We start from the raw sequence: 22,939 nt of genomic DNA, 5'->3' as shown, positions 1-22,939 counted from the left end.
TCCTAAGGTAAGGGTGGAAGGGGGAGAAGGAGGATTCATGGGGGGAGCACAAGTCAGAAACTGATCAGAGAAGTTGTGATCATATTTAGAAGACTCAAGAATTGCACAAGCCTCCAACTGTGTACTCACCTTTGCCCTTTATTTAATGTTACAAAATCCTTATCTTTCAATGAAGGGACAGACCTAGTGACATAATTTATTTTCAAATTAATGGCAAATAAAGACTTTCTACTTCAGTGTAATGAATTTGATTACACAACTCTAGCCTCCTACTCGTAAAAATCGCTGCCACGGAAGAGTCAAAAAAGGAAAGGGATTTCTAAGAAATTCTACAATTCTAAATATCATGCCACTGAAAAGTTTTAAATAACTTAGACAGTCATCCAAAATGCTGTTTATGCACTGTGTGATGCAGATATACTTGTTTTACTGACTATTTAACGTCACCATAATCAGAAATAAAACATAAAATTATGGCTCAGGAGCTGGAGGAAAAAAAGGTTTTCTATCATTTTTATCACTCTGCTTTACATATCTACATAAATATTTGGAGCTTCTTCACAGAAAAGGTAGAAAGGGACTGGTAAAGCAAAAAAGTGTAGTGCTGTTGATACATCTATGACTATCACACCTGTCTAACTGCTATTAAGATCTGACCCATTCATCCACATTAGAAATACAAATACATGAGAGGTTTCCATGGTAAGATCTAAATGAAGTAAACTTCCTTCAAGATATAATTTGAATTTAATGGCTTGTCCATGAAATGAACAAAGCATCATTAAAAAAAAGAAATTTTAATGATGCACAATGAATCAAGAGAATGTATGATGTGCCAAAGAACTCTTTAATCTTAACAGGCTCCTGCATATATTTTTTGTGACACGTTGTAGAAAAGCTGAGCTCATCATGCTGCTTTTTCTGCAACATCATGATGTAGAATTTTAACTGGAACAATCAATTTTGATTGCTGCTCCCCAGTGCTTCATACTGGAGGAGGAAATGTGTTTTGGTGGTGAAAATTACTTTGCACTTTTTCCTTCTGTTTTGCAGAGTGATCTGTGTCTCTTCTCTTCTTGCATGCTGAAAAGGAGTTCATCCTGCTTTTACTGGCTCAGGTGTAAATCTGTATTTCTCCATAACAATTAAGAGTAGAATTTGGCCTGACTTGGGAAGACAAATTATTTTCTCTTCTAAAGCCAGTGTTAGATATTCTCACTAGCTTGGCTTAACACTAGACTTTGATTCTATCTGTAAAGTAGAATGAAAATGTTTTTTCTTTCCCCTGTGCACTATGCCACATCAATTTCCATAGTGCAATATTTTTCTTTTTTTTTTCATACTACAGAGGAGCATAATTCAAACCTACTCAGATTTCTGACTTTGCTGTAAATTAATCTTGCCAGTGCATGTCTGGCACTTTGAAGTAAGCTGTATCTTCCACTTCTTTGGTAGCCTGAATGACATCAAAATGCTACTCATGCTGTGCACTGCTGTTTTATCTAGATTATGATGATATAAAGAAGACCAGAGGAAAAGGTAAAGACACTCTCTGGTGTTTTCATAGCTTGTTCCAATCCTTCCCCAACTCAAAAATCCATCTAAAAGAACTCTGAGCTGTCATGGACTCTGAGGATGGGTGACAAGAAAATCTATTTGTCTTGGCTAAAATGACAGCATAAAACTCTAGCCCTTTTAAAATATGAGCACTCTTATGGATGTAATAGAAATTATTTTCCTCTCACTTACTGGAGTATAAATCAGGATCATCTCCTTGAAACTGCACCAGCTTAAAGCAGAATCAGGCCCATTTCCATATACGTTGGTCTAGTGAAAAACCTGTCTTCAGCAGTTACAGTTCCAAGTATTAAATTTTGTGAGTTAGATAGAGAACAGAAAAAAACTGCTGTAAAATCCGGTTTATCTTACTTCCAGGACTCTTGATCCCTATGATCTTCAATGATGTACCCATTCCAGAGTCCAAAACAGTGTGAGTGTGGTCATGCCAGAAAACTGCTTTCAGTTTTAGTATATTTTGAAGTCAAAAACTAGCTTCTATCTCTCTGCTAGGCCAAAGCAACATGGCAACTCAGGGAGTTTGTACCAGCATAGGAAAACCCTTTGTGAGCACACTAAGGCTGAAATAACTCCAAATTTCCCCCAACACAGACTATGGAGACACTATGGTCAGACAGAGGGAAAGGCTATATGTTCCTGTGCCCCAAGGAAACCCAGGAGCCACCAAATCTCCTTCAGGAAGCCCAGGCTAAGAGCAGTGTTTTCGCCTCGTGTTTTACGATGGAAGATGAAAAATAATTTTCAGGATACCAGCACAAGTAAACAAGGACTGGAAAAATTAAAGGGTTGCTTAAAATTACCTTTACACAGTTGTAATATGCGAATTCTGCTGAGAATTTCTTGGTACTAATTTGGGACCTGTTCTACAGTATTCCTAGCAGAGAACTGCTCCAGGGAGGGTATTTTCAAGAATTTAATTGCAGCCCATTTAGTTTCAAGTCATCAACAATAAGTATGAGGAAATAAATGTTTTTAACAAAAAACCCAAAACATTTGTTGTGGGGCTGTGCGAAGAGAAAAGATAAAGATGTCAATGCTGACATTGTCATTTTTCTTCTTTTTAATGCTTCTCAAGAAAGTTTCCCTTATGGTGAATTTTTTAGAGGAAAAGGAGGTTTGCTGCTCCAGAGGGAATTAAAATTGCTATTTATTTGTCCTCCCTTTTTATACAGATACAAATAACTGTTAATGGTGAGTCAAATGGTTCTGCATTAATCTTCAACTTGGAAATTTTTTCCCTTTCTTCCATCAAATTTGTTTCATCTGAAGGGTTATCGCTCTCAGCTGCTCAAGTTGGAGATCGGTTACCCAGTTTCAACTTCTCCGTAATCCCTCTATTTAAAGGTGAGATAATCAGCTTTTGTTTGGTTGACTTGGACCTAAGACAATCTCTGGACTAAAGACAAAGAACAGCCTACATGGAGAGAATGCAGCGTCTCTGCTTGCCCGCAGAGAGAGGAGGTGGCCTTTTATGCTCTTTCCAACATCGAAAATTCTCATGCCCTGCAAAGCTCAGCAGTATAACTTAGAGCATTACCCACAGACAAATGTTCCTGTTAGTACGTGAATATTATTTGGATAGCAGGCTCAAGAACATGCCAGAATATTTGGCATGGATGATAATCCCAAGAGGGAAAGAATAAACTCTTTGTTCATCAAGAGATGGCACACAGTGCTGCTGCTTGGGAAGCTACCTTTCAATTTCTGTTGATTGTCACTTTCCTTTGAGAATTGTGTGTATTGTGGAGGAGAGACAGACAAACCTTCTTTCCTTCTTTTTTTTCTTCTTTCCTTGTCTCTCTCCACACCTCCCCTCCTCCACTCCTCTTTCTCCTGAATTTAAAGCTATGAAAAATCACTGGACAGAAAAGTGGTGAGAACCAAGTGCTTCGAACACACAGAGGTTGTAGAGCCATCCAGGCTACCTCACCAGCCTGTATCAAAATGTCTCAACAGTGGCTTTGCATTTCCCCAGGAAAATGTATTCCTATATCACTTCTGTTTGGTTCTCCCATCAGAAGAGGTCCACAGAACTGTGCAATGGACACAGAGTTTGGGTTTTTCCCCACTATGAACTGAGATCCCTCAGGAGCTGTATTTCAGCCAGAGATTCTGGGCCACAGGAAAGAAAAAAAATACAAGATACTGGAAAAAATCCCCACAAGGTGACGAGCCTCTTCAGACTGACTAAATGAACAGTTTTGTTATCTACAAACATGTTTCACTCTGCAGATCTATTTCATGCTCTTGATATTTCAGAGTTTGAGGTCTATCTGGAAGTAAACAAACACTGCTGTATCAGAATTTCAGCAAGACAGCAATTCCCATTTTAGGACTAGGTTAGGGAAAGGGCCTAAAAGAAGAATGTTTCTGTGCAGTGTATTTCTCTAGGAAACCGAGGGCGTAAATGCTCAGGGAACAAATAACTTTGTTCAAACTCCTGGAGTAGAGTTCCAGGTTCTAGCTGTGTCCAGTAGAAGTTGACATACAATAAATACCTTGGCTCTTCGCAATATAAAATAGGTCCATTACTCTGTAGCTGTGAGTGGCTAAGGCAAAATGCATCTGGAATTGCCAAAGAACTGATAAGTGTTGTTAAACACGTGTTAATGAACTCATTGAACAAGGCAGCATAGGTCAGACCTGATCCTGCTTGCAAGCCTCTAGAGGCTCACCTGGAAGTGGACAGTTTCAGGAAGAAACTCAATGGCTTCTCTGGCAAAGAGAGGCAGAAGAGCACTCCAGTGTTTCCCTAAGCTGGTGTAGGGACCTGCTGTGGATCAGATATGGGAGCATGGAGCTGGTAGGGAGGTACACAAGAGAGAAGAGAGGATTGCTTCAAAGGGATGGGTCAGAGGGATGTGCCACCCTCCCATTCATTGCAGTCATATGATTTCACAATTACAGAGTCAAACTTGGCATATGCAAAAGTTAAAGTTCCCATGGCAACAGTTATTTCTACCACAATTCATGCCCTGTATACTTATCATACACATTTAGCGTCAAAGAGGAATATATTGCATGACACATTTAATGACGTAAAAAAGAAAAGAAAATACTCCAGCTGTGGAATGAAGCCAAGTTAAAGATTGATTTTTGCACTGCTTGACCTTTTCAATTTTAGCAGTAAAACTTTATGGTTACATTAGCAAAGATTTGTACTTATTATCTGTTCACCTCATCCCACTGATGGTAAGAGCGTTGTCCAAGCAGAAGAAATGTTCTGTTCCCTAGATCCAGTCTATCTTCTACAAACTCAGTGCTTGTTCTCAATTCCCACTGGTCAGCTGAGCTTCATTTATAGTCTTGCTGGGACAGGAATTAACAAATACACTAAGAGAAGAAGAATTATGAAAAATCAGCCATGTGATACCCGTTCAGGCAGCTGTTTGCCTTGGCATTTTGTAGTTCCCTAGTCTCTCAGAAACATACGAATCACATTAAGTCATTAGGTTTTAGTATCCCAGTCTTGATGCAGAAATTGTGTATGGGGGGAAGGTGCTGCCCTTTCACCATTCATATAGGCATGGACTTAACAGCTCAACCCAAAATTCTGCTCCTCCAGCATCATATTATCAACAGTAATCGACAACACTTGTCTATGGAAGACTATACAAACAAGGAAAAGATAGAAAGAGACTTCACAGAAGTTTCTTTCAGCCTAAAGCATATTTGGGAACATCACAAAACAGATTTAATTTGGGGTTTTTTAAATTGCTTCCTACTCTAAACCTGTCAACTGATTAATTCATTTTATGCAAAATGGATCAGAAACAATAATGGGCTGAATTTAGCCCTGAAAGAAAGAAGTGGGTATCATTTTACCCCTTTCAATGGAAGTACTTCAGGGACAATATTGTGCTACTTGACCTAATTTTTTCCTGGTATCCTTGCAAATGCAAGCAATTTCACTGAATCAGTACAAAAGGAGGATAAGTAAAAGAAGAATCTGTTGGATGTTCTGGGTTTTCTGTCTCTGTGCGCTTGCGTCCTCATTGACAGCTGCTCACCATCACTATAAACCACTGTCAGTTCAGATTGGCATTGCCTTGCACATTAACTCCACATTTCAATGGTGTAACCTGTCATTACACTGTTCATGTCAACTGATGTGAACTGAGTTTCTCTAACCAGAGCTTGGAGCAATTTGATGGCAGAGCCTCTTATTCCACAAAACACGAGGCACTGCCAAACAGCACAAGCAGACAATCTAATTACATTCCTCAATTACACTAACTTCACCATCATGGCAAGAGTGGGAAAGTAGATTTTTACAGCATTGTGCTGTGGTTTCTTGGGAGTTTCACTAATTTTTGTCTGTAAATCATTATTTTCCCATACGGGAGTTTTCCCCGGTGGATTACACAATGCACATACGTAGTACCTGCCATATACCTGCCACATACCCTACAGCCTGCCCCTCTGCCCTGGATGTGCAGCATATATGAAGATATGGGAGTGTATATGTATGCAAGCGATACCAAACCATACAAAGGTTTATTTACCTGTTCCTTACTCACGGCTCCACTGAAAGTGAGATATAGGTATTTCTTACACCAGAGACTTGTTGTTAGGCTGTTATGTTACTTGGAAGTAAAAATTACACAACCACACTAACTACCATGCCCCAAAACAGCAGTTATGCAAGCAAAAGACTTAGAAATATAACCCTAGGTATCATCAATGCACTTGTGAATAGATTCGTAGTTCAGAGTTACGATCACTGTAAGCAACAGTTATGGTGCAGTTTATTTGAAAGATAAGTTTTGAAACACCATCTCATTTAATGGGACCATAACATCTCTAAAGGAGAAATGTTGCAGTTATTTAATATCAAAGAAAGAACACAGAGGTGTACCTAACAATACAAAGGTTGGTTTTGCCCTAAGGTTCTCATGGGTTAAGGATTCAGAGTGTCTGAAAAGGCTCACTAATTAAAGCAGAGAAAATAATTTTTACTTGTGACCACTTAGCTTTTGACAATCAATTATCTCCTTATAACTGCAGTACAAAATTACCTAGGTTTCTCAGATAGCCAAATTTAACATATAGAGAGCTTCAATTCATGCAAAAGAGTAATAAAACTGCTTAAGTGTAAAAATTTGTGAAAATCTGATGTTTCAATGATAAAAAGTTGCTTCTTGTTGTAGTATCATAATTCTGACATCTTGGTCTATAGATTGGCAAATCGTTTATTTTCTCCCATCCTCAGTCAACAAGTATCTTTGTAGGTGGTGGGTCAATATTAGCATTTAATTTGCTTGACATACACAGGTGGAATATCTGCCATCTCTGTCAAGTCCAAGGCATACACAACATATTCCCTGATGCCTGCCATTACTGCAGTTTCTAACCTAAGAAAGAAAGAGTTTCTTCCTTTCTCTGCAAGCCTGCTTGCCAATCTACAATATCTCAACAACACAAGCCTGGCAATGGTCTCCTGGTCATAAAGGCCTATGAGCCAACCTGTTCAGTCTGTACTCCAATTAAATTGTATTCCTGATCAAATAAAACTGTTGAAAACTAGAAAGTTGGAGCATAGCCTGGCTCCATCCCCATTCCTGTATCAAATCTAATTCAGAGCAGCACGGGTCCCAGCAGGGGCCGTGTGGGATTCAATTGGACCCCATATTTCCACTTTGTAAGGATGGCAGTTTATCCTTAATCTTTTTTTTTTTTTTTTCTTTTAGTCATGTATTAAATCATGTGAGGGGACCTTCTTATTATCCCATGACTGTTTAATTTCTTTAAGGCCCTTTGGTGACGTGAATCACTTTGTGAAAACCCAGGTCCACTGTATATCAGGCAGCATGCCCTTAGTCTGATTCTCATTAACTCCTTCAAAGAATGATAATGGATTTGTGAGGCATGTTTGTGCTCTACAAAATGATGTGTTTACCAGTTCTATTTTCTATGATCTCTACCAATTTGTCTGGTACATAAATCAATTTTACTGGTCAGCAGTTTTTCTGTTCTGCTCCTTAGACGTTTTTTTTAATAGCATCACATTTGCAACTTTCTATTTCTCTGCTTTCAAGAGTGATTTCAGAAATTAGTAGTTTAGCAGTCTCATATTTTAACTTCTTTAGAATGCTTGGTTTAATGCTACCTGGTCCTTGAGATTTGCTACTGTTCATTTTATTGAATTGCTCTTAAAATCTCCTCTGTTGACAGTTCAATTTCTGAGTGCTCTTCAGGATTGAACCTGTAAAGAATGGCTCAGGTGTGGAAACCTTCATGACCTCTTCTGAAGAGAACATTGATGCAAATAATTCATTTAGCTTTCTCACCATAGCACTGCTTCCTGGAGTATCCTATTTGCACCTTAATCATTTCTCAGCCCATTGACTTTCCAAAAGGCTTCCTGTTTCTGAGAAAGTTCTTATTAGTCACTTTTATGCCTGTAGGAAGTTGCTCTTCAGAATCTTTTTTTGGCTTGCCTCATTAGAGTTCTATGTTCAACAGGATGAGTTTAACTGGTCTTTTATTTTCCTCATTTGGACAGGATTTCCACATTCAAATTGATGAGTATTTTACTTCTAATAGCCTTCTCTATTGTGTTGTTTAAACATGCTGCCTTTTAAGCATTTAATTATTTTTCACAGTCCTTTTAACTATTTCTCTTCACTTTCATGTTGTTCTCCATTTTCATAGCTTTAACATGATCATCATCAACTTTTTTCATATTTGTGGTCCTACTCAGATGATGTAAATACTTAAAGGCTGACCCAGCACACATTCACTGCTCTGAGAATTTTTTTTTCCTCCTTTTGGGGTTTTGGGTTAGTTGCTCCAACAACTAGTTATTTATTGACTCTTGTATTTGTACCTCAAACTCCAGAGACATTTCTGTTACTGGAAGTGAACTAAGATTTGAAATTTGCTGTGTTGGAATTTTTCTTGGAAATAAAATTTCTTTGCTGTGTCTTTGAAAACTCAGTTGTGAAAAAAAAAGGGAAAGAAAAAAAAGTAAAAATATTGTATGTCACTGTAAATCAGAACTTACAAATCTAAATAATTAGGACAAGACCCAAGGACAGTGGTGTTTACCCAATATCTGGAAAATTGATAGCCCTCATATCCTTAATCATCCACAATTACCTATGATGAGCAACAAATGAAGTAGACTAAATCTTGAAGGTAAGTCAGTCACTCTTAATAAGCCAATGCATTTAATGAATTCCCTTGTTTATCTCCTAGGTCCAGAAAGGGCTGTGAGGTTCATAATGAGCTCTGCAGCAGCAAAGTGCTTTATCACCTGAACTGGCCAAATTTCATCTGGCTCAGCTCATCTGCTTTTGCTTGGGGATAACGCCTGCAAATTGGTGCCCTGCCAGGAGGAAGGAGGTGACCAGCACTGTTCCTGTCTGGAGATCCCTGCTCTCAGTGCAGAGCCTGGGACAGGAGCCACACAGCCTCTCCTCCCCAGCATGCAGCTGGTCACATCCACCTGCACCATGCTGACTTTCCTCTTCATCCTGGTCTGGGAGGCTGAGTTTTGGATGCACCTTCATATTTTTTAGAGCAACAGAATCAGATGCAAGTAAATGCAAACACATGCGAAGGCAGCTGCTCATCTTGAAGATTCATAGCCAGACCAGTGCCCAACCCATAGGACTCGTGCCAGCAGCAGCTGGGGAAGGAAATTTTCACAAAATACACAGGACTGCTTCTCATTGTGCAGCTTTCAAAGGCCACTTTGAACTCTTCAAGTGTCATGTTAGCAGTACTCCCATTGACTGAGCCACCATGGTGTTAATCACGGCTCCCTCGAGGCCCTTCAAGGTGCCCTGAAAGGACTTGGTCAGACATTCTTTTCTGTAGCTCTGGCTGCCTCAGAGAAAAGGGTTGCACTTTTCCAGAGATGAGAGATCTGATTTCATAGATTTTTAAGACCAGAAGGGAAAAGTATGTTCATCTGTCACCCTCAAATACTATCCCTCTAGCACCAGGCAAAGATATGACCCTGACATTGAAGCTTATTGACTTTGTTCAGCTTATTATTTAAGTTATTTTCATATCTGCTTCTCTACCAAGGGGAGAAATTCTCAAGTCAAAACTGTTTTTTTATGTCATATTGCCTTATCAATATGTTTGGTTTTGGGGTGACAGGAAAGGTAACTCAGATTCTTGAGTTTATAAATATTCGTAGCGGTGAGAGGATTAAGCAGTTGCAGTATTGTTTGAAAGAAAATTTAGATCCCCTTTGCAAACAGCATCATGGTGATAGAAAGTCTTTCTTTTCCCTGTAATAGTCTACTTTGAAAACATCCTTTTTGCATTACTTCCAGCTATCAGAATCAGCCGGCAAAGTATAACCTGAATTCTGATAAAGGGCAATTGCAGTAAATGGAGAAACAAGCATAAACTATATCTCCAGTGAGCCCAAGAAAGTATTGCAGAGATAAGGGAAGATGAGCTTTATGAATCGTTTATTTCACCGTATATTCCACTGGTAATAAAATAAAAACAATGAATAACAAATAATCATTTATTTAATAATAAAATAATAAAGGACGAGTTATTTCTATGCCTTGCCCATCCATCCTCATAGAAAGTTCCCACCAGCCAAGTGCAGCAGTTGAGTTCACAGCATTTCATCCACTGGACATATGACTATCTATCTTATATGACTTTGGTTCCTGAAGTTCAGCTGTCTGTATCAGGAAAATCCCACCCTCTATGCAAACAGTCTCGTTTGAGGCTATTGAACTGTCTTCACAAACAAGGATCTGCACAATCACGTTGTCAGTGGGTAAGTCACTGAGCAAGCTAGTATGGACAGCTGGGAAGTCACTGCACTCCCCAGAGCACAGGTGAGGCTGCAGTTCCTGCACTTGCATTTATGCTTCTATGGTTTTCTCTTTCCATTGGCAGAGAACTTCTTTCATCAGTGGTCTCCACTGCACAAATTTTGCAAATCTTGCACGAGCACTTTAAAAAGCGAGGATTGGTGCATTTCTGTTTCCATGGGCATGTTCATGGAGACAAGAGTCATGATGTCAGCAGGCACAGACATACTTGTACTAGAACTGAGGAAACCAGCTCAGGCAGTGGCAGCAGCACACTGTGGCACTGGGAGTTCAGGATAAACTGGACAGATCTGCCTACAGATGACAAGTACATGCAGAGGCAGCTGTTATGCACTAAGGACCACATGCAGAGCATCCCCCTAGTGGCACCCAGGCTAACCCCACCAGAGGTGTCTCTGCCCTTGCTGCAATGACACCTCTGATTTCAGTGTGAGTGTTTTCTGCTGCTAGACACATCAGTGTTGAGACTGTTTTGTGCTGCTCTGGGGACGTGATGCAAAAGTAAATAAACTTTTACCAGTCAGTCATAATAGGTAGTAATGGCCACTAATTATGTGAGTCAAATAAAATAACTGGTATTTGAATGACTGACCTCTAATTTCTGTAACTCAGAGATCATCCATTTGCTACAGCATTCAAACATCAGTTGCTGCCACATGGCTAAACTTGTTCTACTATATAGAAATTACTATTTCTGCCTGCCAAAGCTTGGAGACAAGAATTTTTTTAAAAAGTTTATTATCGTCTCTGAATTTTAACCCTATGATACAGGGCTGATGAATGGATGCTTTAGAACGATCTCTTTTTTCTGTTTTTCTTTCCAGTTTTCCCACGAGTCTGGTGTCTGGGAGAAGTTGTTTTATGAAAGAAGAGCAAATGTTGCCATCAGAATAATATAAAATAACAACATTAAATAAAAGCATCTATAAGCTGCTTCATGGAACTTGTGGAAATAACTTTTAAGGCACTGTGACTGTCAGCAACTAAAACTGCAGCTATTTTGCAGACATGAATTTCCTGCTGAGTAACAATTTACATCAACAAATTAATTTTATTTCAGAGTTGTTAACAGGCTTATCTATTAATTTATGTGTTCATTTAAAAACTACTAAATAGAAGAGCATTCCTGAATAAATGCTAATCTTACTTTTGGGTGTAAATTGTCATTCAATAATATTTATTATAAAATACCACAAAAACTCCCGCATTGTTTAAGGAATTAAAACTCAGACATTAGATTGATTATAGACAGGATACTGACAGCTAGAACTAGGAGTGTTTTCGCAGCTGTGCCACCTGCATCAGCAGAAATGCTTTCAGTTATACCAGGTGAGCTGTCTTTGATTAGGCCCAGCTCTTTGCCCAGTGGAGCCTTTGAACAGGATTGCAGTGCCAATGGTATTGATATAATTCCAAGGTGAGTCACTCCATCCCCTGGGAACTCTAGTAAAGCTTCCCCACAATGCAATGCTCTATTCCCATCCATACGCTATAAACAGTTATTCAAGGGTAGCACATCTTATTTTTCATGATTACTAGCTTTCCTAGATTCAGGTATTCACAGTATGAATGGCCAAGCTTCTGTCAAGTTTGGGAGCCCAATGAGCACTGTAAAACATGAAGGGCAGAGAAATACCAGAAATCTGCAATTTTGGCTGCCTTTTCAATTTCTGTGATTCACATGCGCTTCCATACTTCAAAAGCAAAAACATCTCAAAGGTGGGAGAGTAGATCTTCAGGGGAAAAAGAATATAAGCCTTGGTTTAGCTCTCTGTGAATACCAATTTCATCTGCATGCACATAAACAGTAGAAAAGGCTTTATGTTGAGAGCTAGTTTAACAACTGGAAGAATGTTCCTTCAAAGACTGGGCCATTCCAAGGAGATACACGACCTTAACATTCAGACAATTTAGAAGAAGTATCTTTCCATTTAATGAACAGCAGGTTAAATGCAGAGAAATATAGTCATTTCTCTTGGAGATGGATTTATAACTACTAATATTTTCATGCTAGCAGTATCTTAAAGCTAAATGTGATGTGTTTTGTGATGTATCATGGTTTTATATACACATTTCATTCTTGTTATTCCTTGAAGATGAAAAAAACAGCAAATAAGAGAAAAAAATGTGGAGTGCAAAAATATTGGATTTATCTGAAATCCTAGCAATAGTATGTCAAAGATTAAAAAAAAAATAAAGCCTTAAAATGTAAACCTCTGCTCAGCAAAGACACTGACTGAATGTCATAAACTTCCTGAAAGCAGAACACTGAATTTGCATCCAGTCATTAACTGCCATACTTACATCTTTTGGGCAAACGTAAAGCTCTCAAATACCAAAAAAATGGAAATATAATGACCTCATCATATAAAATAAAACCCCAGTGTAAGATAAAACATATTTCAATGACTGCAATTAATTGCAAAACAGAATAAATCACTACACAAATAATTTATCTGCTTTGAATATCATAAAAAAGCCATTAACATGCCAACAGGAAACTGGCAGCTTGACAACTTTATGACACTAAACAGGACTGCAATGGTGTGATTCTCACTTCATTTAAGACAATGACAAACCTTCTATTAATTCAGCTGGGGAGAACAGAAGTGTCAATAATTTTTCATTTTTAAAAAATGTATTTTTCTTCTGCAATGCAAAAGAAATTAAAAACTCTAAGAAGTCTGAATATACTGACATTTGGGGTGGTTTACATATGCTTTACATACTTACAGAAATTAGTAGAATAATTTATTATATCAGGCTGGTATTGTCAAATAACTCTTGCACAGCAGAATCCCCTTATGCTCATTTTTTCCTCTGATCAAGAAAGAGCATTAAAAACTCTCGTGTTCTTTGTGGGTGGTTTGAGCCTCTAAATCTAATGAAAAAAGAGATATGACTCAGGAGAAGCCATTTTGTATTGTTACTTTATCAAGTCCTATCTTTACAACGACTGAAAAGTAATCTAAAGTCAAGGGCAGTGCCTTTTTCTCATGCTTATCTAATGTTTTTTTTGAAAATGTTGTGTATAACAGAAGTAGGATTTATGCTGAGAGCAACATCCAAACGAAGGAAGAGAAGAAGTGGGTACTTGGTGGGTTGATGCATGGTGGGTGGACAGCGGGGAAACCTTCTGCTCTGCACTTCAGCGACAGCACTGGAAAGCCCAGGGCCACCATGGCCTCGCGGCAGGAGAGAACCAACAGCTCCAGTCCCACTGGAGGACAGAGCCACAGGCAACTTGAAAGACCAGACAGAAGAACATTTATGTCCTGAGCAAAAGTCAGGGAGTTGTTGGTGACTCTAAAACGCAAGGAGTCCCACCTCTTGCCCAAAACCCTCTGGCCATTCACTGTGAGCTGGCACATTGGAATGAAGGCAGAGATATTTCACTTTACTGTGCTGTCTCCAAAAACAGGGGCTGGCTCACCATGGGCTTCCCAGGGTTCATCCTGCCACTCTGTGCACAGAGATGGTCATTGAGATGAAGGAGACACAGCCTACTTTTCCCTTCCCTCTCCTGCTTATCATCATCTCCAAAATACACCACCACTGGCTCCTTGCCTAGTCCTGCACCATCCCCCTGCTCCAACTCAACCTCTCTTCAGGAGGAAGGGCTAGCAAGGACCTCCTGGGGGACAGCCAGTGAACAGAAGGGGAGGAGGAAATGCTATTTGGAGGATAGGAGTGAGGGAAGGGGCGCTTCATGAATTATTATTGTCTCCTGAACTGAGTTCAATTTAGCCCCTAGGACCATAAGCTGCTTTTGAGATACTGCTAGGCAGTGCTCCTGCTCTCTGCTTGTACGTGTCAAACACATGGCCCCTTCCCAACAAGGGCCCCAGGCAGAGGTTTGTGAGACAGTTGGAGTGAGCTAGCGTTGAGGAGCTGTGGTATGCCAACAGATGGGCTGGGATGAACATCTTATGTCAGAGATTGCTCTCCAGAGGCTATTTCTAGCCTCTTCAGACCTTTTGTGTTGCTGGAGGGCAATGGAGCTACAACATAATACAGAATTAGGCCTGCTAGTTCTGAATGAGGAAGGTGTTTCCAGCATTTGTGATGCAAGTGCAAGTCAGCAATCTCAGCATTGGAATGATAATTGTCTTGCAATTTGACTAATTACCATGTGTGGCAATATAGGTGCGCTGTGACAGCATTTTTTAATGCATCCATTAGTGTGAAGCTATGCCACAGAGCAACAAGGCTTCATCTGTTTCACAAACTTCTTAAAGTTTGCAAATAAAGTTAAACACATCCCTCAGTTCCTTGCTGAGTCAGGGAGAGATTAGTTAGAGCATTAACTCAGCTCCACCAAGGTGCACCTTTATTCCTCAGAGAAAAATTGCAGGGCTTCCTCTTGCTTTGATGTATTGCAGTCCCTATATGTAGAAAGACTTTAATGTACAACCTTTCCTCTTTGCTAAAATTATAATAAAATAAAGTGCAACTGTGTTAAGTGACAACAATGAGAAAAATACACCTCTGGATGCTTGGCGATATTTAGACACCAAATTCCCATTGAAATTGTCTAGCTGAAAACCACTCCTTCGCTCGGATAGTTTCTGCATGGTCTTTGGTTACGTCAGTTTATCACCGTTGCAAGAAAATTTTGCACGTGCTCAGCAGTTCACTGGGACTCTCTAAGCCGGTCAGACTTGACTGACTCGGCTGAAAAATTTTTAGGTATTTAAGTGCTCCCAGTTTTCTGGGTTCGTAAACCTTTTGCCTGCTCAAGACAACTCCTTCACAGCAGAGCCAAGCCCTGCGCTTTCCTTGCCTCACCCCAGCTAGGAAACGGAGCTTCTTGTATGAGAATGAACCTTTTAGTTGATGCTTTCAGCCCAGCGCCCGGAGCTGAGCCAGGAGGGCGGGATGATGGGCAGGGCGGGCAGCGGCCGCTCTCCGGCCGGGAGCCGCGAGAGGGCGCGGAGGGACGCAGGGCCGGAGGGACTCTGCTGCTCAAGGCTCATTAATTGGCCTCGCAGGCTGGCTGAGCACCGCAGCGCTCGGCGGTGGTTATGCAGCTAGTTACAGACTGGCAGACAGTTTTTGGCATTTATTGGTGCCCTGTGACACCTAAATTATCATAAGGTCAGAGAATTCATTGAACCCGAGCAGCACTTAAGCACTGTTAGACTCATTTGTGGCTATTCAGACCAAACAAGTTTTTCAGAGGGAGGCTTTTGGCTCCAGGTAAAAAATTAATGCAAAGAGCACGAAAAGAAAGCTAGGCTGTTTTAATAAGCGGTCCTGCTGCTGTAGCAGGGATGGGCAGGAGATAATTCCAAACAAGCAGCTTGCTGTGCCAGCTAAAGCAGTCCCTGGGAAGCTGATAGGAGATAATCAACAAGGAGACACCCGTGCTACATTTTTTTCTGCTGGCTTTCCTCTCTTTCCACCTACTGTGTGTATCTTACTGATCTCAGAGCACTAAGCTGCAACAGCCATCTTTTTAATTTCGGTATCTTGAGGGAAGCATGACACCGAGTTGTGAATAACTTCACCTGTCTGTGCTAACACAACCATTGCCTTTTTCACTATCCCAGTAGCAGCAGGAAATCAGCAAGAAAAAAACCCCAACAGCCTAATGTAAACCCAAGAAACATAAATCAGCTACGCCTGGAAGGTGATGTTGAAGCCCAGGATGTAAGAGGATCCTCTCTAGGTTGCAGGAGGAGTGACCCGGTTCTGGGAGACAGCCAGGATTACCCCTTCTGGCTTGCTACCGGGGCAAAGGGGACAGGGAGGAGGCGGAGGGAGGAACTCCAAGGGAACGGGCAGTGGAGGTTGAGATCCCTTTCCTCTGAGTCAAGGGACATGCACAGCTGTCAGTGCGAAGGTGGAGATAGGTAAATGACAGGCAGGCTTCGCTCTCCTCTCGGAGCAACAGCAGCTGAGTCAAAACAAGCACAGCCAGAAACATGAAACCCTGAAACCCCGAAACCCCGCCCCCACACAGTCGCTCACATATATACACACATCATAATTCATGCTACATCAAAGCAGTGATTACCACAGCTTCCTGGCTGTCTATTTCTGTTTATTTATGGTGCATTACACATTTTAATGCTATTCTCATGCAGCAGTTCAGCTGCCACTGTTCTGTATTTGGGTGGGGAAAAAAAATCAAACCAACAAATGGCTGTAACATAGAGTATGTTGTCCCCTGGGAACAAAGGATAAACAAATGCTCGGCATCCTCCAGGGAGCAGAGATTCAGAGTTATTAACAGCATGATTCCCCCTCCCCATTTCAGTCTAGCTCATGGCTACACACCTCAGCAGGGGGTGGGAGGGGTGACAGCGGGTAGGGGAGAAGGGCTGGAGATGTTTCCGAAGTGACCTGTTAAGCCCAGCTGGCTTCAGAAGAGTCCTTACATCATCCTCTGTCTCTGTAATCATGTCTAGCTCTGGGCTGCTGCAAGGTAATAGATGGAAGGGGGAGGGCAAAAGTTTGACATCAGCCTGAGGAGAACCACCAAACTCATGTCTTGCTTGAAGCTTGATTCGAGCTAATGGTAAGAGATCACCTACTAAAAACACTGCCCGCTACAAGGTCACAGCTCATTCCCTCTTCTCCCCATCCTCATAAGGTAACAACATGGGGACTTGACTTTATTAATTTATTTAAGGAAATGACAGTCAGCTCGGACTAAGTTGAATGTACAAGATTTATTCCTCCTTGCTGTCAAACTTACTATCATTTCCCCTTGAAGCCTGACTTCTCATTACCATTACTTTCCTTGCAAAATGCAAGTAATTTTGTTTATGCCATGGGAAAAATATATAATCTCTTTAAGTGCATTGACAGTTTCAACATAAAACAAATAATACTGAACAGGCAGCAAAAACAGAAGCCATTGTGCCAACAGTCCCCGCTGTGAGAGACACACAGACCGCTGCTGTGCACCTCCTGCTGTACCCTAGTGTGTAGGAGTGACACTTCTAAAAGGCTCTTTTTACATTCCTTAATAATCCAGCCATCCTTGTGAGTTCACTGCAGGCACCATGCTATAAGCATTTTGCTTTTGCTGTAATAAACTGCTCTTTTATACACCCAGTGATAGTGTCCATGAAACATGCTGCAATTATATCCAGGATCCCAAAGCCCTCATTGCACAGGGCAGGGGAAGTGCAGCTGTGCCCTTGGTGCCAGTTTACCTTGGCCCTGAACTACAAGAAAGAAAGAAATACCATCTTTCCTATACTCCCATTCACAAACTTTTTTGTAAAGGGAACCTCAGCTCACAACGAAGGGTCTGACAGTTTGTGAGGGGTCTCTGTCTGGAAGAAATAACACAAATAACAAACTGTTCTTGATGGGAGAAAGCTGCAGGCACTGCTGGATGGAGTCACACCTCAACCAGACAGCCAAGACTTCATCATAAACCCAATCCCTTCAGCCACCCTGTTAGCAGAAACTGCTGCAACAAGAAAGGATAGCCTGAAAGGGCTAAGCCTTGCATCACTTATTTTTTCAAGCTACTACAGTAACATGTATGTTCCTAATTTCATAGAGTTGCTGAACTTCATTAGTTTATAGGCATATATATGGCTACTTTTATACATACACACACACACAATGGCAAGGACAGATTACATTACAAATGTTGACCTCATGCACAGATAAAAGAGGAACCTCTACTCATGCTGGTAAGACTGCACTAGATTTACAGGGTAAGAAGTTACAAAGTGTGACAAAGTGTCTGGAGTGAAAAGTATCTGGATGGGATAACCTAAAGAGAGGTAAGTTTCCTACATGCTTGTCCCCTGCTCTATCTAGATACTCCTGGCAGAGGCCTCACCAAGTCCCCTTCCCATCTCCTCAAAGATGTGAAAGGCTTCCAGCAGAAAGGAGAAAAGTCTTCACATGAAAGTTTGTGGGACAGCACTAAGCAAGGGAACTACAACAGATGCCAGGGAGCCTGAAGGGGAAGTCACTATGGGGACTGGGGAGGGGGACACTGATGGCCACCTCTTGCCAAGTCTGGACTATACCTGAAGAGGGGAAGTAAAATAGATGCTGACTCCTGTGAGGAACAATTCCCAGAAGAGGCAGCTGAGAAGAGCACATCTGGGCCTCCCACATGTCCTCAAGGGGAGCTCTGGAGTGTGGGCAGAATTGGGTTTGCCCTGGTCCCCACCAGGACTGAGTTTCATGGGCCAGTTAATCCCAGACAGCATGTGCTAGCTGAGGTGGGATGGTAACACAATCCACATGGAGGGATTTCATACGGAGAAAAAAATGCTCCTGCTATGCAGCAGCATTTGTAATGGGTATTTTTAGCCCCCAGGCTCATTGCACATGGGCAGCAGCCACAGCACTGAGGGGCATGTGATAAGAGCTCCAAGGAAGCTGAGGCGACCAGGTCAGTAACGCAGGGCTTCAGCAACAAAATTAAAGTTCTTAGGGCTGTGTTTCACTGCAAGAATACAACAGTGGAAAAGATTTGGTGGCTATAGGTACCGCCTATTGGCTCAGAAATTTAGTTGTAGACTAATTTTTTTTACTGTTTGCTTTATTATCCGCAGCTATAGTTCTCACATCACCAAAAGCTGTGGGGCTGGGTAAGCTGTTGCTGTGTTTTTGCAACTGACCTGTTCCCACTCACCACAGAAATTAGAAGCATCTTAGGCAGCTCTTTTGCTATGTTGCCATGTCCTGCTGCTGCTGCAAATCAAATTAAAAAATGTTTATTTTGTCCTTAGCTTAAAGCTGAGGTGTATAAGAGATGGTTTTATTATTTTTGTTCTGTTGACAAATCAGGAAAATGCCATTCTGATTACAGTAAGCTATTCTAGGTTTCTTGATGGAGTAATTCAGACTAAACTATTCAATCCAAAATGAAATACATGCTTCATTCTCCAGGTGTTTAGTTCTCTTGTTAAACTTTGTTTCCTTTTAGTTTAGTTCACTTTGAAATGAAAAATGCCATTTTGACACAAAAGGTCCAAAAGTTTCATTTGGTAAATGTCAAAACAAAGCAATTTTATGGTCTTTTTTTTTTTTTTTTTAAGCACTATTCCATTAAAGACTGCTGAAACAAGAAGTGTCAAACTTTTTAAGATTGTTCCTTGTCATGACATTTTTGGGGTTTTTTTGACAGAAACTCCATTTCAGGAGAATTACATCTGCTAAGTGAGTTTCTAATCCTAAATAGATTGTAAAACAAAAGGAAAGTAGAAGAACAAAATTAGAACATCAGCCCACTTTCACTCAGCTAAGCTGTGGTCTTTTCTTGCCACATGAAAGGACCCCCTGAGAGCAAGCAATAGGGATTAGTTGTCCTTGACAGATACTGTTCCTTTTTGAAGAAAGGAGAGGTCTCAAGAAGAAGGGAACATTCAAGAGCTGATTTGGCGAGGCTGCTCATACTACTTTGTAGGAAGATCCTGAAATCAGCAGGAAAGTGCTGCATCCAGAAATATTTCTGTCGTTTATCCCTATGACCGATTACACAGGCTTTACAAACTGCCAATAGCTGTGTAGGCAGTGGCACTCCTGTCACAGGGAAGGTGTCTCCATTTTTGCAGAGATTTGTTTGCTGTGTCAAGACCCTGCAGCATGATACCAGCTACCTCTCAAATCCAGACTTGCAGCGCTTTACCGTAAGTAGTGAAGTAATCTGGAGTCCTGACATGACAATCCATATTCCCTACTCTGTTCATAAAATGTTTTGTTGTTTACAAGAGGAAAAAATAGGTGTACGAACATTATCCTGTAGCCAAGGCCTTTTAGTGACTTCCAGTGAGGAAAATTTATGATTAGAGATAATCATAAATGGTTGCCTGCTATTGGGTCCTCTCTCCTCCCTGCCACACTCTATCCATGCCTGACACACACCCCAGCAACGATTAAATCAATGGGAATTAATCACATCCTGTGAAAGAGAAGTGGGCCTGCAGTTTCCCCTTTCTGTGTGACAAAATAATACAATCAACTTCAGAAATCCTTCGTGATTTCCCTTATGACAGGCTTTTGGCCAAATAAGCCACTGTTACATGCGGGCAAATCCGGAGCTATTCCCTCAACTTCACCTTTCAGCTTCGAAGGTGCATGTGATGCATTCCCTGAATGTGGCATATCACAAACTAATCCCGGGAAAAGTCACAGCAATTTCATCTTAGACAATCACAGATTTGTTGCTGACCTGAAAACCTGAGTAAGGAGCTGTGTTTTTCACAATTCAGGAAATTCCCAGCTTAAAGGAAGGGAAAAATAGAAAATCCAGAGCGGCAAGAAACCGCTTACAAATTCTTCTGCAATAAAAAAAATTAACACCCATCAAGAAAAATCTCCCTTCCACCCTCCCTCTACCGCCGGTGTCCCACCATGAGCTGCTTTTCTTCATTTCAAGGTCTTTCTGGGGAAGCAGGAAAGCGGAGCGGATCGCCACCGCCGGGCAGCGCTCGGAGGCAGCCCCAGCCCCGCCGCTGCTCCCTCTCTGCCCTTTCGGCCCAGGTGCTCCTGCACCAGAGTAGATAAATGGCGAGAGCTGGCCGGGAGGCCAACCCGTTGTGCCCTTGAGCGAAGCAAAGGCGGTGTCGGGACTGAGCGGGCGCTGCGCACCAGCTCTCCCCGCGGCTGCCGGCGCTGCCCGGGGCTGGCGCAGGCGGGGGAGCAGCGGCGGCGGCGCAGGCAGCGCACGCAGCCTCCCGCCGGGGAGAAGGGCTGGCTGTGCGTGAGGGGCTTCCCTTCCTCCTTCCTGTGGGATGCCCAGAGTGACCGCAGGTCACAAGCCGGGACACAGAATGCACGCGGGCCTCGCCGCAGGGCCCCGTTCATGAGGCTGTGCCTGCATGGCAGCAGGGCTTGGCTTTGTATTTCCTCCCTAAGGCACTCCTGCAGCAGTCACCTCAGCCATGTATCTCATTAAGGCACGATTAATTAATGAATTAATTATGGCAGGGGGCTGCTAGCTACCTCTCTGCATTGAATGAGTGGGGTGTGCAAGCATGGGGGGCTCCCGAGGACGGCAGGGGAAACAGCTCCGCGTCTGTTTGCAACTCAACCAGCGTGCAGCTCTCACTCTTCCAGCTATCCCAACTGGAGCGATGTCGTCCTCCAGCAGCCCGGAAAACTTCTCTAGAATTCACTAGAAAGAAAAAGAGAAGGAATAAGCAGCTTTTCTTTTAAATAAAAAAATAAAGAGATCCTAAAAGCAAATGCAAAAGCTGATAACAAAGATGAGTTCCTCTGGAATCCAAGAAGTAGGTGTGAGACATTAAAACCTTTATTTAAGAAAATTAATAAAGTTTTTATTAAACATTAATGGAAAAGGCTGGAGTCCGTTCTTTCCCTGGTGAGTATTAAACAAAATTAAATATGCCATTCTTCTCCCTTTAATGTGATTGGTAGGGCTTAGTTTAAAGGTTAATTTTTTGCTACTTTACACGTGGATTTCAGGTGGTTTCTACAGGATAATCACAACTGGCATTTCACCATGGTGACGGGCTCTCACGCAGGCTGCCCAGAGAAATGTCCTTCTCTTTTCCTCAGAGGAATAGAAGGAAGTGTGAATCCTCTGGTTACAAAACAGTAGTGCTCAGACTACCAGGGCAGAGTCATGTTCTGCTGCCAATGTACTGCGTGGTCTTCAGTAAGTCATTTAATATTGAAAACTTTCCCTAAAATTGCCACTGGGATATGGGTTTCTCCTCAAAATCAGGTGTGTATGTGGTGTGAGGGGTTACCTTCAAAACTTTCCTTTCTAGCAGAAAAGCAGCCAAATACTGATCCAAAAGATGTATTGGGAGGGGAAAGGAGGGGAGAGGAGGGGGGAAAGGGACATGGGAGAGGAAGGGTGGAAAGGGAAGGCTCACCTTGTCCTTCTCTCTCATAGAATCATGGCACAGTTTAGGTTATATGGGGCTTGGAGGTCTCCAGTCCAAACCCCACAGCATGGTTAAATTTAGACTTAGAGCAGGTTGCTGAGGCCTGTCCAGTTGAATTTTGGCTGTCCAAGAATGGAAAGTGCACAGCGTTGATGGGCACTTGCTTCAGTGCTGAACCACTCTCACATTGATCTTTTTTCCCCATACTCAGTCAGAATTTCACTTACTGTGGCTTGATGCAAATGCAGCTATCACCTTTCTCTGATGCAGCAGCAGTCACACAGCAAGGCAGCAAAGCCCCATGCTATGTTGTTTCCTACCCACCTCCCTAGATAATGTAAGCACTGGGAAACCCACAGTGCTGAAGCATCATGTTTATCCAGGACTGGATGGTTATGTGTGACAGGGAAGCCTGGTCCTTCAGAGGGGCTGGGGATGGACAACAATTCTCTCAGATCAGTTCCAAGAGAGCACTCAAAGACTTATCTCCTACACAGAGCCAGAGGCAGGCAGACCCTACCCCAGGGTGCCACCTGCTTCCTCAGCCCTTTGGAGAATCTACTGGGCTCCTTGGCTGGAAGTCTCTTGGGAAAGACACAGAATTACTTCCTTTCCAAAAGGTTTGAACATTCTGCCTGGCTGTGGCCTTTATCAGCCTCAGCTCTTTAGGCCTGCCATCTAAAATTATTGTTCACATACTGTAGCTAA

The 22,939-nt window shown here is 41.9% G+C and overlaps 1 long non-coding RNA gene across 1 annotated transcript in view; it reads right to left on the bottom strand.

Annotated features, from left to right (window-relative positions):
* Positions 1-20,989, bottom strand: part of LOC121663146 — a 70,477-nt gene extending 49,488 nt beyond the window's left edge. The window contains exon 1 of the long non-coding RNA XR_006015543.1: positions 20,729-20,989. This is a non-coding gene — a long non-coding RNA (uncharacterized LOC121663146). The remainder of the gene's footprint in view (positions 1-20,728) is intronic.
* Positions 20,990-22,939: the final 1,950 nt, after the last annotated feature.

The sequence above is a fragment of the Corvus kubaryi genome, unplaced genomic scaffold, assembly GCF_017639235.1.
Source record: "Corvus kubaryi isolate FWS band 111438036 unplaced genomic scaffold, C.kubaryi_AGA036_p1.0 37266, whole genome shotgun sequence".
NCBI classification, from domain to species: Eukaryota; Metazoa; Chordata; class Aves; order Passeriformes; family Corvidae; genus Corvus; species Corvus kubaryi.
The sequence above is the reverse complement of the archived record's forward strand: the minus strand, read 5'-3'. Positions and strand labels throughout refer to the sequence as shown.